The sequence below is a fragment of the Rhamphochromis longiceps genome, linkage group LG5 (assembly GCF_057381845.1).
Source record: "Rhamphochromis longiceps isolate RC_006_pf linkage group LG5, R_longiceps_female_GT1.1, whole genome shotgun sequence".
NCBI lineage: Eukaryota > Metazoa > Chordata > Actinopteri > Cichliformes > Cichlidae > Rhamphochromis > Rhamphochromis longiceps.
The window spans coordinates 38,270,508-38,282,637 of record NC_140561.1 but is presented as its reverse complement, the minus strand read 5'-3'; the positions used below and the strand labels follow the sequence as shown (position 1 = coordinate 38,282,637).

Below are 12,130 nucleotides of genomic sequence, written 5' to 3'. Positions count from 1 at the left end.
TGTAAAAGAAATGAGACAGAGATTGTGCAAAAGAGTATAGAAATGGCATTAGAAGATAATAACGTGCACACTTTAAATCTAAGAAACAGAAGCAGGAAGGTAAACTACAGAAATGTGATGGGGCTCCGGTTGAGCAGCTTGGACACAAAGTTACAGAGGCAAGGCTGAGACTGTTTGGACATGTACAGAAGAGGGATAGTGTACACTGTTCAGTGGATCCTGAAGATGGAGATGTAGGCAGGAGGAAAACAGGTTGAAGAACCAATAGAACAAGAAGATTAAATAAAAAGCAACACAGACACTGCGACAGGCTGTGCACTTTTTGTCTGTGAAGACGTTGTATCTCTCATTCAAGAGGAATCTTCAGTTCTACAACTGATGGAGACTCCAGGTATTTAACACCTAGCTGGGTTATCCCTTAGGATCTCCTCCAGGTTGACGCATCCACTACGTATTAAATACTTGGGACTCTCCATCAGTTATTTTTAAACTAAAAAAAAACACCTCTTGGATGAGGTGAAAGTCCATTTTGTCTTATTTTCACCTATTCACAGCTTTGTGCATTTTTAGTGCAACCTGAGGTCTTGGTGGTTACAAACCTTTTTGGGGGGTTTTCCCTTTTACACTTATTTAGGCCACTGTTCCTGCTGGGATGACACAAGAAAAGGTTTAGAGTTAGATAAAGTCATCTTTGGAGATTGATGGCTTAGTGTTTGTCCTGACAGGCAGTGTGAAAGCTCATGGGTGTGTGTCTTTCTATATTACATCCAATCACTGTCAACTTTCCATCTCAAGGATAATGTCAACAAAAAAGATGCACGTGACAACAAAAGAGTCTCAGCACAGTAAAAAAGTTAGTGCATTAGAAATGCGCATAAGACATATAAATATGAATGCAAATAAACATTTTCCTGGTCAGCTTTGTTCTACACTGTTTTTTACACCTTGATGGGCAAAAACTGTAATGTTGTTCCTTTTTAAATGAAATCTGCAATACAGTGACAGGTTTTTAATATGAATGGACACGTGCATGAATAATATTGAAACCTTGAGTTACTGTTTTTCCTGCCGTGCTGGAATTGGGATGGGATAATTAGTGAGGGTCAGGATCAGCGCTCACCCCCAACTCTCGTTCTCGCGGTATTACCTTCAAGGTTTATTGACAAGGTAATTAGCCAGATGGGACCCCAGTAGTAGCAGCAGGGCTGAACGGAGGTAGCACGGTTTCAGGGCTTTCCCGTGTGAAAAACAGCTGCACTTTCCTGCTTTACAAACCGATCTACCAGCGGAAACCAAACAGCAAGCCTGCAAAAGGTAGGCTTTTGTATTAGCGTTATGAAGGCACAGCCTGCTTCCTGCAGAGCCTCATTCATTCTTCCGATGTCGGTAATATATTCTTCCTGTCCAGTTTTAACGATCGCACGCAAATGTCTCACTGGCATCAATTCATACTGCAGCTGCTTTGCAATGCAGATGTTCCCCAAATATCGGCACAAAGAGTCATGAAGCCTGACACATTTAAAACGGTAAATACAGTCAGAGAATATTTGCTGCGATGTTAGTCTGACGTAGAACCACCAGGTGGCGCTGTGTCTCGGTCATTTAACCAAGTTGCTTCATCGTCTGTATCACCAGTTCAGCGGGCACATTGGCAAGTCTTTATTTCAGCCTAATGAAATCGATAAACATTGACTTGGAGTGGGGGAGTCCACAGAGAGGCCGGTGTAGGGTTTCTCCTGTAAAGGGACTTAAGAAGTCGACGCCCACACTCCATCATTCTATGTATTTCCTCTGAAGCCCCGATGTTATTCGTCAAAATACACAACTTGTATTTTATGGAAGACTACGAGGGATTTTTTTTAAGTGTCTCGGAGAAACGGAGCTCAACTCGGAGAGATTTAAAGGATATGAGACAAACAGAAAACAAAGAAAAACAAACGTCGTGCTCACCTCCAAATCATTAAACTGCCATACTGTTAATAGAACTTAAGCACTCACAATTGCATATATAATACTATTTTATATGCTGTTAAACTACTTAGTATAAAATGGCAATAAGAAAAAATGGACGCGCTTCTGTCAATGGCTTTCCTCTGCATATGTGGACATCACCAGCAATAAAGCACTGGGACACACAGGAACCTGCTCAGTAGTGGATTTATATTTATTTGTATACGTATTTTTATTCGTACATAACATCACATATATAGCTGGATATAAAGCCAAACCTCACAAAAGAAGAAATGAATTTAAAAACACCTTTCCCATAACAGGAACAAAATATCTTAGATGATACAGTCTGTCGGATTCAATAGAAAGATCAAATATACATCTAGTAGTCCATGAATACCTTAAAAAAACATTATATGGAACAATATACGTCAGTTTACTAGAGGTCCTTGGAACCCATCCACTACATATAATAATCGTAAAAAACAGGACAACAACAATTCCTCATTTAATCCTCCAGGATACACTGTTATATATCCAATGGGCTTCCCTTTGATGATTTCCCTTCCCTGTCAACAACTCTTTTCAACAGCCCAACCACCATTCCCCGTAACCACTGACCCTCCAGCTAACTGAAAATGTCTGGCTGTAGGGGACCTCTCATCATTTTTTCTGATGTAATTCTTGTGTTCAGAAATGTTAGCTATCAACTCCTTCTTATTGTTCATAACAAAATTCAGAAGGGAGCTTTATTAAATATTCTATATGTGTGGTACTAAAAGTGAATGAATGAAAGAACGGGATTAATTAAGAAGTTATGCCTATCAGTCTGTTTTGAAAGTGGGAAAAAAAACAGTCCGATCCTTTATGTTCTCATTTCAGGGAAAAGCACAGTGATCAAAAGGTTAAATGAGTGTATTTCTGGGATCAGAAAAATGTATAGAAATAAATTTTTGGCATTTACCATCCTGTGCCAAGGAGACATTCAGCTGTTTCAGTATAAATGGAAAAATAAAACGTCCAATTGTCCGTTCATCCATAGTCATAGGGCAAAAGGCAGGGTAAACCCTGGGAGGGATATCACAAGGCTAAACATTTGCAATGAATTTAGTTATTTTGTTGTGTTTTTGTTTTGTTTTTGCCTGTGAACATTTAAGCATAGTCTTATTTCTGTCCATGCTGCCAGGTCTGAGTGTATTTGGTGCATTATTGCTTTTGGATTTTGTAGCCTCTAAACAGTACCACGGACAGCTCACTCCTGAGCTAACTCCATCATAGTTTTATGGGACTCCTTTTTTCAGTTAAATTAGTGATTCTTAATACAGCTAATGTGTGAGTTGGTCAAGTAGGTAATTACCATAACCCATGTACCCGTGTATTTGGTGACTGCTGCATTATCATGCTGAAAAATGGAAAAACTTTCCATCTGAAGAAGAGTTTTATAGGTCTGCCACTTCTTTATTGTCCTATTCAGGCTCCTCAAATTTTTTGAGAACGCACTGCACCTCATGATGTGATACACCAGGTTTTCTGTCACATCGCATAAGAGTGCTTTGGGAATCATCTTGTTGTTGCAAAAATATGATTTCATGCCTGTCAAATGGCAAAGGGTGGAGTGCCCACTTTGGGTCGGGATGAGTTCCTGCCCCAAGTGGAGGAGTTCAAGTATCTCGGGGTCTTGTTCGCAAGTGATGGGAGAAGGGAGCCGGAGATCGACAGACGGATTGGCGCTGCGGCCGCAGCTGCACCGGTCCGTCGTGGTGAAGAGGGAGCTGGGTGTAAAAACGAGGATCTCAATTTACCGGTAGATCTACGTCCCTACCCTCACCTATGGCCACGAGCTGTGGGTAGTGACCGAAAGAACGAGATTGCAGATACAAGCGGCCGAAATGAGCTTCCTCCGAAGGGTGGCTGGCCTCTCCCTTAGAGATAGGGTGAGAAGTTCAGCCATCCGGGAGGGACTCAGAGTAGAGCCGCTGCTCCTCCACATCAAAAGGAGCCAGCTGAGATGGTTCAGGCATCTGACAAGGATGCCTCCTGGGTGAGGTGTTCCAGGCATGTCCCACCGGGAGGAGGCACCGGGGCAGACCCAGGACACGCTGGAGAGATTATATCTCTCGGCTGGCCTGGGAACGCCTTGGTGTTCCCCCGGATAAGCCATAGGAGGTGGCTGAGGAGAGGAAGGTCTGGGCTTCTCTGCTTAAGCTGCTGCCCCCGCGACCCGGCCCCAGATAAGGCGGAAAAAGATGGATGGATAGATGGATGCCTGTCAAAAGTGTAATCTTTCTATAGTGTCATATTTGACTAAAGAAAGGGGAACAAATTCTGTCTTTGTTACAGGCTGCAAGTAACCGAGTGCCTAATAATACAATTTAAAATTGGTTCTTTGCTAAGTTTTCTGTTATGTGTAGATAAAACAGTGGTTCATCTTACGTGCATTTTTATGCTTTAGTGATTTGTATTATGGGATTTAACAAACAAGCAAGCAAAAACTTGAAAATGGTCAAGGACAAGGACTGGATTGAAAATGAGTGAAAAAGCAGCCAATGTCCATCCAAAGAAAAACTTTGAAAAGCGTCAGAAAGGCTGAAAACTATTGATCAAGATCGCTTTTAAAAAATACAAACAAGTGTGGTGCAAAATGCAAAATATAAGAGAAAGTATACATGTAAAATATAAAGAAAGACTTTTTCATAGTGCTGTACTTTGTAGCAAAATTAATATTAATGGATTAAAAAATACTTTTGCAAGAACTCCTTTTTTGGCAAAATGTAATGGGTTCCAAAGTTATTCTTTCAGAATAACTTGTTTCCAATCAACATGGCAAGAACACGCAGAAGATGAGTTATTTTGTTATATTATATTATAGTTATTATATTTCTAACGTAAAGCAATCGAGAAGAAACAGTAACTATTGAGGACAGACAATTAAAGCAGATGTGGGTTTTTTTCATTGTTACCAATGCCAACATCACAGCAAATCTCTGAAAGGAAATTTTAAATCAAAAAGAGAAAATCCAGTTTCTTGACTTGTGCATGGGGCACAGCTGCCTCTACCTGTTCCCAGAAAAGAAATGAGTCATGGTCACAAAAAACTCAAATAAACAAGATTAAGTTTTTTTTTTTTCTTACCCAGCCTCGTTATACTGCTGACCACCCAGCTTTACTGTTCCCCATTGGCTTGTCTCAAACCATGAGTTACAGTTGTGGGTGGTGACCCAGAAAACGTCACAGTGCCTGTGATCTGCTGCTTCCAGCTTTACATGCTGCATTGATGGGAAATGAACCTGCTTTGGCTTTCCTTAAAAGGAAGACCAAAGCAGCTTTCAATCAAAGGACCATTATTTGCTATTGGACAAGTGGACGTCACATCCAGCAGTGCTACAGCACTGCAGTGGCTGTTGTGATCGGTAGAAAATCTGATGTTTTGCTTGGTTTGTTAAAAAGTGAACATAAGAGAAAAGGGGTGTGGTGAAAACCTTTATATAACGTATATATTATGCTTTAAACTACACGTCTCATTACCGACTAAAGCTGTGGATTAAAGTTAATCCAAACAACCTAATGTTGATTGTATTCAAGATTAAAAACACAATATTAAATTATTCATATTTAATATTTCAATATTAATTTATTAGTGTATAAATTCAGATTCATATGTATGTTAGGATTCAGGTTGTGCACTGAGAAAATATGTATCTGTTTAATATTGCTTCTTATGTGTCACAGTCTGGCGAGGGCAGACTGTATGAATTGAAAAAGGACCCAAAACGCAGACGCCAAGGAACAGGGAACAGAACTTGAAATGTTAACAAAAGGCGAGCCGTTTAATAAGGCTAGTAGAAGAGGTACAAACAAAGGGCGAGGCAAACTGAAGCAAAATTAACACAAACCTAAACTGGGGAATCTAAACAAGCAATAAGAAAAACCTAGGCAAGAAACTTGGAAGCATGGCATGGGAAACATGGCGTGGACAACAGACGACCTGAAAATCACACACTGAAAACAGAGGACTTAAATACACAGGAGGTGATTAGGGGAAGTGGGAACACATGGAGGAACAGCTGAGGGTAATAAAGCAGGACGAGGCAAGGGAAGCAAAACTAGAAACACTCACATGAGACATGGACCTTCAAAGTAAAACAGGAAACACACTGACTGAATTCTAAACATGCAAACTTAACAGCAACTGGGGAGACAGAATATAGGAACCTGAAATATGGTACAAAACCATCACAGTGGACATAACATGGAACACAGGGAAGCCATATGACGAAGCCAAAGAGCAAAACCTAAGATAACCATAACTGAGATCTAGGGAAACACGAAACAGTACCACAAAGGACTCAAAACATAATCCATAATATAAAAACACGAGATCTCTCCAAAATGAAACAGGAACATGAGAGGCAGACATAACAACATAAGACAACAGACATGAAACACACGAAGGGCAAGGGAGATTTAACATAGTTGGAACACGAGGGGGAAATAATAAGAACTAGAAACACTTAGGCATGATAACAAATAAACTTAGGAAACCTGATAAGCTTAAACATACACTATGAACATCAAAAGAACTGAAACTCAAAACACTGGGTCATAAGACCCAGGACCGTGACATTATGTGTTATTGTCCAGCATCCTAAGAGACAAAGTTCATTAACATAAGCTTCATATAATGAGATACAAACTAACTCCCCTGCAGCCAAAAAGAGAGGGAAAAAAAACACCTCAAAAATAAAACAGCATAAAATCATCAACATAATTATTAACAGTCCCCCTTTAACAGCTGGTGAGCTGCTAAACTCCCAAGGGTATTTGGGAAGTGTAGTTAATCCAATGATAATCTTGAGCATGGTTTACACATATTATCACTTTAATTGCTACGTGTGCTGTGCAATTATACCGTCAACAATTACATGGCTATAGTTTACTTGCCTGTCTGAGCAGTTAGTTCCCCGTAATAGATGCCCTTTATCAACACATGCAAGTAGAGCCAACAAAACGTATACTAATGGATTTTCCAGCACATAATGAAATAATTATATGGTCAGAAATAGCGAGATAACGCTGATCCATTATATAAATTAGCAAAGGAAGTCAGGATAAAAGAGGAGATGCTAAGATAAGAAGATACTGACAATTGAAGGTGACGATAGCTAACGAAGGTGTGTGTATGTGTGCATACACGTGTGTCCATCCATTAGAATGCAGAGTGCGTTCTCCAGTGTGAGTCACCCTCCCATCCACCCACCCACCTCACACCACCAGCAGCAGCATCTAACTGCAGTCACCACCCAGAATTACGCCTCTGACTTCACACTGGCCAACTGAGGATTCTGTTTCTACGGCAACATGCTCCAGATTCCTCCCCCTCTCATCTCCAGCAGCCCTCCCTCCAATCTTTTAACCCCCCCCTACCCCACCCTTCCCAGCACAGACCATGTGACTTTCAGGAAGGCTTCTCCAACCTCCCCTTTATTGTTATTAACCCTCTCCTGACTGGGCCGCTGCCAGAGGCTCTCAGCAGCATGCTGGCTGGCTGCCTTCTCGCTTCGCAGAGGTTTCAAAGGGAAATCAGACACATCTCTAATCTCCCTTGGAGATCAAAGCATTGCTTGATCTAAATGTTGGATTAGCATATTTTAAAACATAACTATGTTTCCTTAGTTGTGCAAGACACCTCCTAAACCTATTTACAATAGTGGTCTCTGAATTTAAAGAATCTATACTGTGTATTTACATGACTGTTAATAATGACCATGGATAACTTGGCTATCTATGTGAAAGGGTGTGTTTGTGACAGATCCTTCTATGCTGTTCTTGTTTTCAAATCCACTGTACGCCATCTGACCAGCATCAAACAGCAACGTAACACCTAACTAGTGAGCATAGTCATGCATGAAGCTGCTAAATGGCCAGGGATTTCACACAGAGTTGGTGGAGACCAACGACGGAACGAAAAGGCAGCGAATAGCAGACTGAGATGAATCCAGTGACCACGTGACTCTAACATGAACATCAGTGATGCTCTGTTGCAACAAGTGCAGGTTTTTGTTTGTTTGTTTTGGGGTTGTGGGTTTCCAAGTCAAAATGTTCAACTTTTAGTGTAGATGGAATTGGAGTTTGAAAGCTAGCTGAGATTTAAAGAGGAGTCGGAGAGTAATAAGATTATAAAGACACCTGAGTTGCTGCTTCAGTAAGAACTTACCTTGAATGGTTGCTTACCACTGCTCTGAATATTTTTATGTTGTATTGTAAGTATAGCTATTGTCTTGAGCCACCCCTCATTTTTTTATATTTTGCTAGGAAAAGTTGCAGCAATTTATTGAAACGTGCAAACATAAATGCGAATACGGTATTTAAGTCAAAAACATAGTCTGCACAATTCTAATAAGCTGAAGAGTGAATATTTGGTATGAGCACTGTTATTCTTTAACACACCCTGAACTCTCTTATGAAGCTTCCTGGAGGACATTTAAAACTCTTCTTTGGATGTTTCTGCCTTTTGTTTCACTCCTTTGTCAAGATGATTCTACACTTTCAATATCGTCGAGGTCAGGACTCTGGGGAGGCCAGTCCATGACCGATAGTGTTACATTGTGTTTTTCTGTTCAGGTATGCTTTGCATATGCATTGGCAGGGTGTTTGGAATCATTGTCATTGCTGTAAAATGTAACTGTTGTCAATCAGATGCATTGCAGATGATACTGCATTGTGGATAAAAATCTAATGTTACATTTCTGTGTTCATAATTTGATCTCCCCAACACCACTGACTAAAATGAAGCCCAAACCATGAGTGTCTCCACTGTGTTTTACAGATGACTGTAGACACTCACAGCTGGAAGTCTCACCTGACCGCATTCCTTCTTATTTTCAGTCCAGTTCTTGTGTAATTTGGCCTGTTGCTCAAGAGCAACAAAGCCCGATATCTTGGAAGCAAAACATAAAGAAACTAGTGGTGGCTCAAGACGTATGCACAGTATTGTAGATGATAGTTAGGAAGATTTTTTTTTTTTTAATGACACAGCAGCATTTAGTTGTTGTAAAGCTTGCGTACACTGGAAGCAATTCTCTCCACTTATCGTTTTGAAGCATAGGCTGGTTATTTGCAGACATTCCAGGCTCCAGTTGCCTAGGTAACCCCCTAATGTATTTACTACCAAGTCATATGTCAGTCATTGGTATCCAGCACTATCCAGAAAAATGGATCTTAGGTCCCGCCCACTTGGCTTCATCGTCGGTAATTTTGCCCTCAGTCACAAAATAACCACCGGTGATGGTAGCACAGCGACGTAGCAAGTGAATGACTTACTACGTCACCGTGAATCACTTCCAGTGTGGATGCAGCCTGATGGTTATACGTATATTTTATTTATATCTGTAATTTATATTTTATATTGTGATTTTTATCTGTATCATGATTTTACTGGAAAGCACTTTGGTGTACTTCGGATGCCTTTTCTCAAAAATAAGCATTGTAAAACCTCAAAAAGAAACTTTACCTGCCTCTGAAAGGTCAATAAAGGATTAATAATCAATTTATTAGTATGACAGTGGCTATTTAGACACTCCAAGTAGACCTGCAGTTTAAAATTAAGTATAGTATGGGGAAATTTGTGATTTGGGCCAAAAATGTTACCAACTGTTGTGAGGTCTTGAAATATGAACAGTATATAAAGATTAAATATGCCAAATTTTGTGAAAAGGGATCTGTCACAATGTTAAACCTGAAGGAAATCACCTGAATCACCAACTTAGCTTAACTTCATCGAGCCTTACGACTAATTTCAGATTTGTTTTGGTTCATTCTGGTAATTCTCACAGTATCGTTCAGCAGACAGTGAATTTTCAGTCAGACTGGTGACAAATAGAAAACAGTCACAGCTGGTGAAACGTCTTGTGGCATGTAGTTATAAGAGATCAAAAATGTGCAATAAGACATTAATGGTGTTCATTGTTTACTGGATGTGTAAACAACTGCTTGCTTGTCGCACATTAGTTTCCACTGTTTTTGTTCCCTCTCTAAGTGGTCAGTTTTAGGACGTTTACTGACCACTTTTAGAAACAACCACAGCTAGTCGCACACATACAGGAAACTGTCCCACACATAACATTCCGGCAGGGAGAACCCTGAAAAACCTCTGAAGGTTCCGGGGTTCAACGCCCCCAAACATACATTAACAACAACACTGTCTATAACACTTCCCCCCCCCTTAAGCAAAAACCCACAACATAGCAATTATGCATAAGTACAAAAAGAGAGGGAGAATTCAACACCACATTATTTTAACAATTCAGTCTATCAGGGGGCTTGTGCTGCCTCTTTGACCTTCTCAGTCCTGCTGCTGGGTTCTCTAGGCTAGGAGCCTGCTGAGCTCCTGTGACCGGGTTCGGCTCAGGTGACTTAGATTGCTCCACCAGCCCTTCTGGTGATACTGAAGAACCAATCCCGATCTCAGGGGCTGCTGACACGACTTCCCCTTCGGGTGAACCACTCTGAGGCCCCACAATGTCCACAGCCCTGTCTCCACCATGTGCGTGCGAACCACTCTGAGCCCTCTTCTCAGCTCCATCCGTGCGGGCTCTCACATGATCGATCCTTGTGCCTGCAAACTTGTCTGCCATCCAACAACTCCACCACAAAAGATACTGGCCCTGAACTGTGGTGAATGACGCCAGGCAGCCACCGTGAGCCACCCGTAAAGTTTTTGATATACACAGTCTCCCTGCCTGAAAACACAGCCTCTGGCATGTAGATCATGTCTCACCTTCTGCCCACCTTGTGACTGGGCGACTCTGGCTCCCACATCTGGGCGAAGAAGGTCCAGATGAGATCTGGGCTTCCTCCCCATCAGCAACTCCGCTGGGGACAAGCTTGTGGTTGTATGAGGCGTGATGCGATACTGAAACAGGAAACGGCAGAGCCTCTTTTCTATGGAAAGACCTGGCATTTTTTTTAGACCGTCTTTCAGCGTCTCCACGGCGCGCTCCGCTAAGCCATTAGAGGCAGGGTGGTAGGGTGCTGTGCAGATATGTCGGATCCCATTTCTCTCCATAAATTCTTGGAAAACCCCACTTGTGAACGTGGGCCCATTGTCCGTGACCACTGCCTCTGGTAATCCATGTGTTGCAAAGATTCTCCGGAGTGTGTCTGCGACGACTGGGGCTGTGATGGTCGGCATTATGTGGGCATCCAGCCATTTTGAATGCGCATCCACCAACACCAGGAACATGTGGCCCAAAAAGGGGCCGGCAAAAGCTAGATGAAGCCTGGACCATGGACGGCCAGGCCACTCCCATGGGTGGAGTGGGGCAGGTGGTGGCATTTTTTGGTTTGACTGACATTGAGAACAGGCTTTTACCTTGTCTTCCAAGGCACTGTCCATTCCCGGCCACCACACGAATGACCTTGCCAGACTTTTCATCCGAGAAATCCCTGGATGAGCCTCATGCAACACTTCAATGATCTGTGACCGACCTGGAGGCGGAATAATGACTCGGGAACCCCACAGGATGCAGCCCTCTTGAACACTGAGCTCCTGCTGACGCTTGGCATACGGTTTGAGCTGATCTTGCTCCACTGTTGCTGGCCAGCCCTGCAACAGCCACTGTTTAACCCGAGATAACTCTGGATCCCGTTCAGTCCATGCTTTGATGTTTTTAGCACAGACCGGAGAGTTCGCCAGCTTGTCCAGCAAAAACACAGTTTCTGGGGGCAAGTTCGACTGGTCGGGGACTTCCGGGAGGGGGAGGCGGCTGAAAGCATCTGCATTCGCATTTTCAGGTCCCGCCTTATAAACAATGCGATACTGGTATGCCGACAATGTTAATGCCCAGCGCTGAACCCGGGCTGAAGCCATGGGTGGGATGCCTTTTGTTTCACTAAAGAGACTCAGGAGGGGCTTATGGTCTGTAACAACAGTAAATGGGCGGCCATACAGGTACTGATGAAAACGTTTCACAGCAAAAACTATTGCTAAGCCTTCCTTCTCAAGCTGTGAATAGCCCTTTTCTGCTGCTGTGAGCGTGCGTGACGCATATCCGACCGGTTTCTCTTCCCCCTCTTCCATACGATGGGAAAGAACAGCTCCTATGCCATACGGGGAGGCATCACAGGACAGGACCACCTCCTTCTCCGGATCAAAATGCACCAGGAGTGGTGCCGATTGTAA

The 12,130-nt window shown here is 42.3% G+C and overlaps 1 protein-coding gene across 2 annotated transcripts in view; it reads left to right on the top strand.

Annotated features, from left to right (window-relative positions):
• The first annotated feature begins 1,180 nt into the window (after nucleotides 1-1,180).
• LOC146670566 (mitogen-activated protein kinase kinase kinase 12-like) overlaps nucleotides 1,181-12,130 on the top strand; it is a 33,576-nt gene continuing 22,626 nt past the window's right edge. For both annotated transcript variants that reach the window (XM_085407570.1, XM_085407569.1), the window contains exon 1: nucleotides 1,181-1,314. The gene's annotated coding sequence lies outside the window, so the exon portion shown is untranslated. The remainder of the gene's footprint in view (nucleotides 1,315-12,130) is intronic.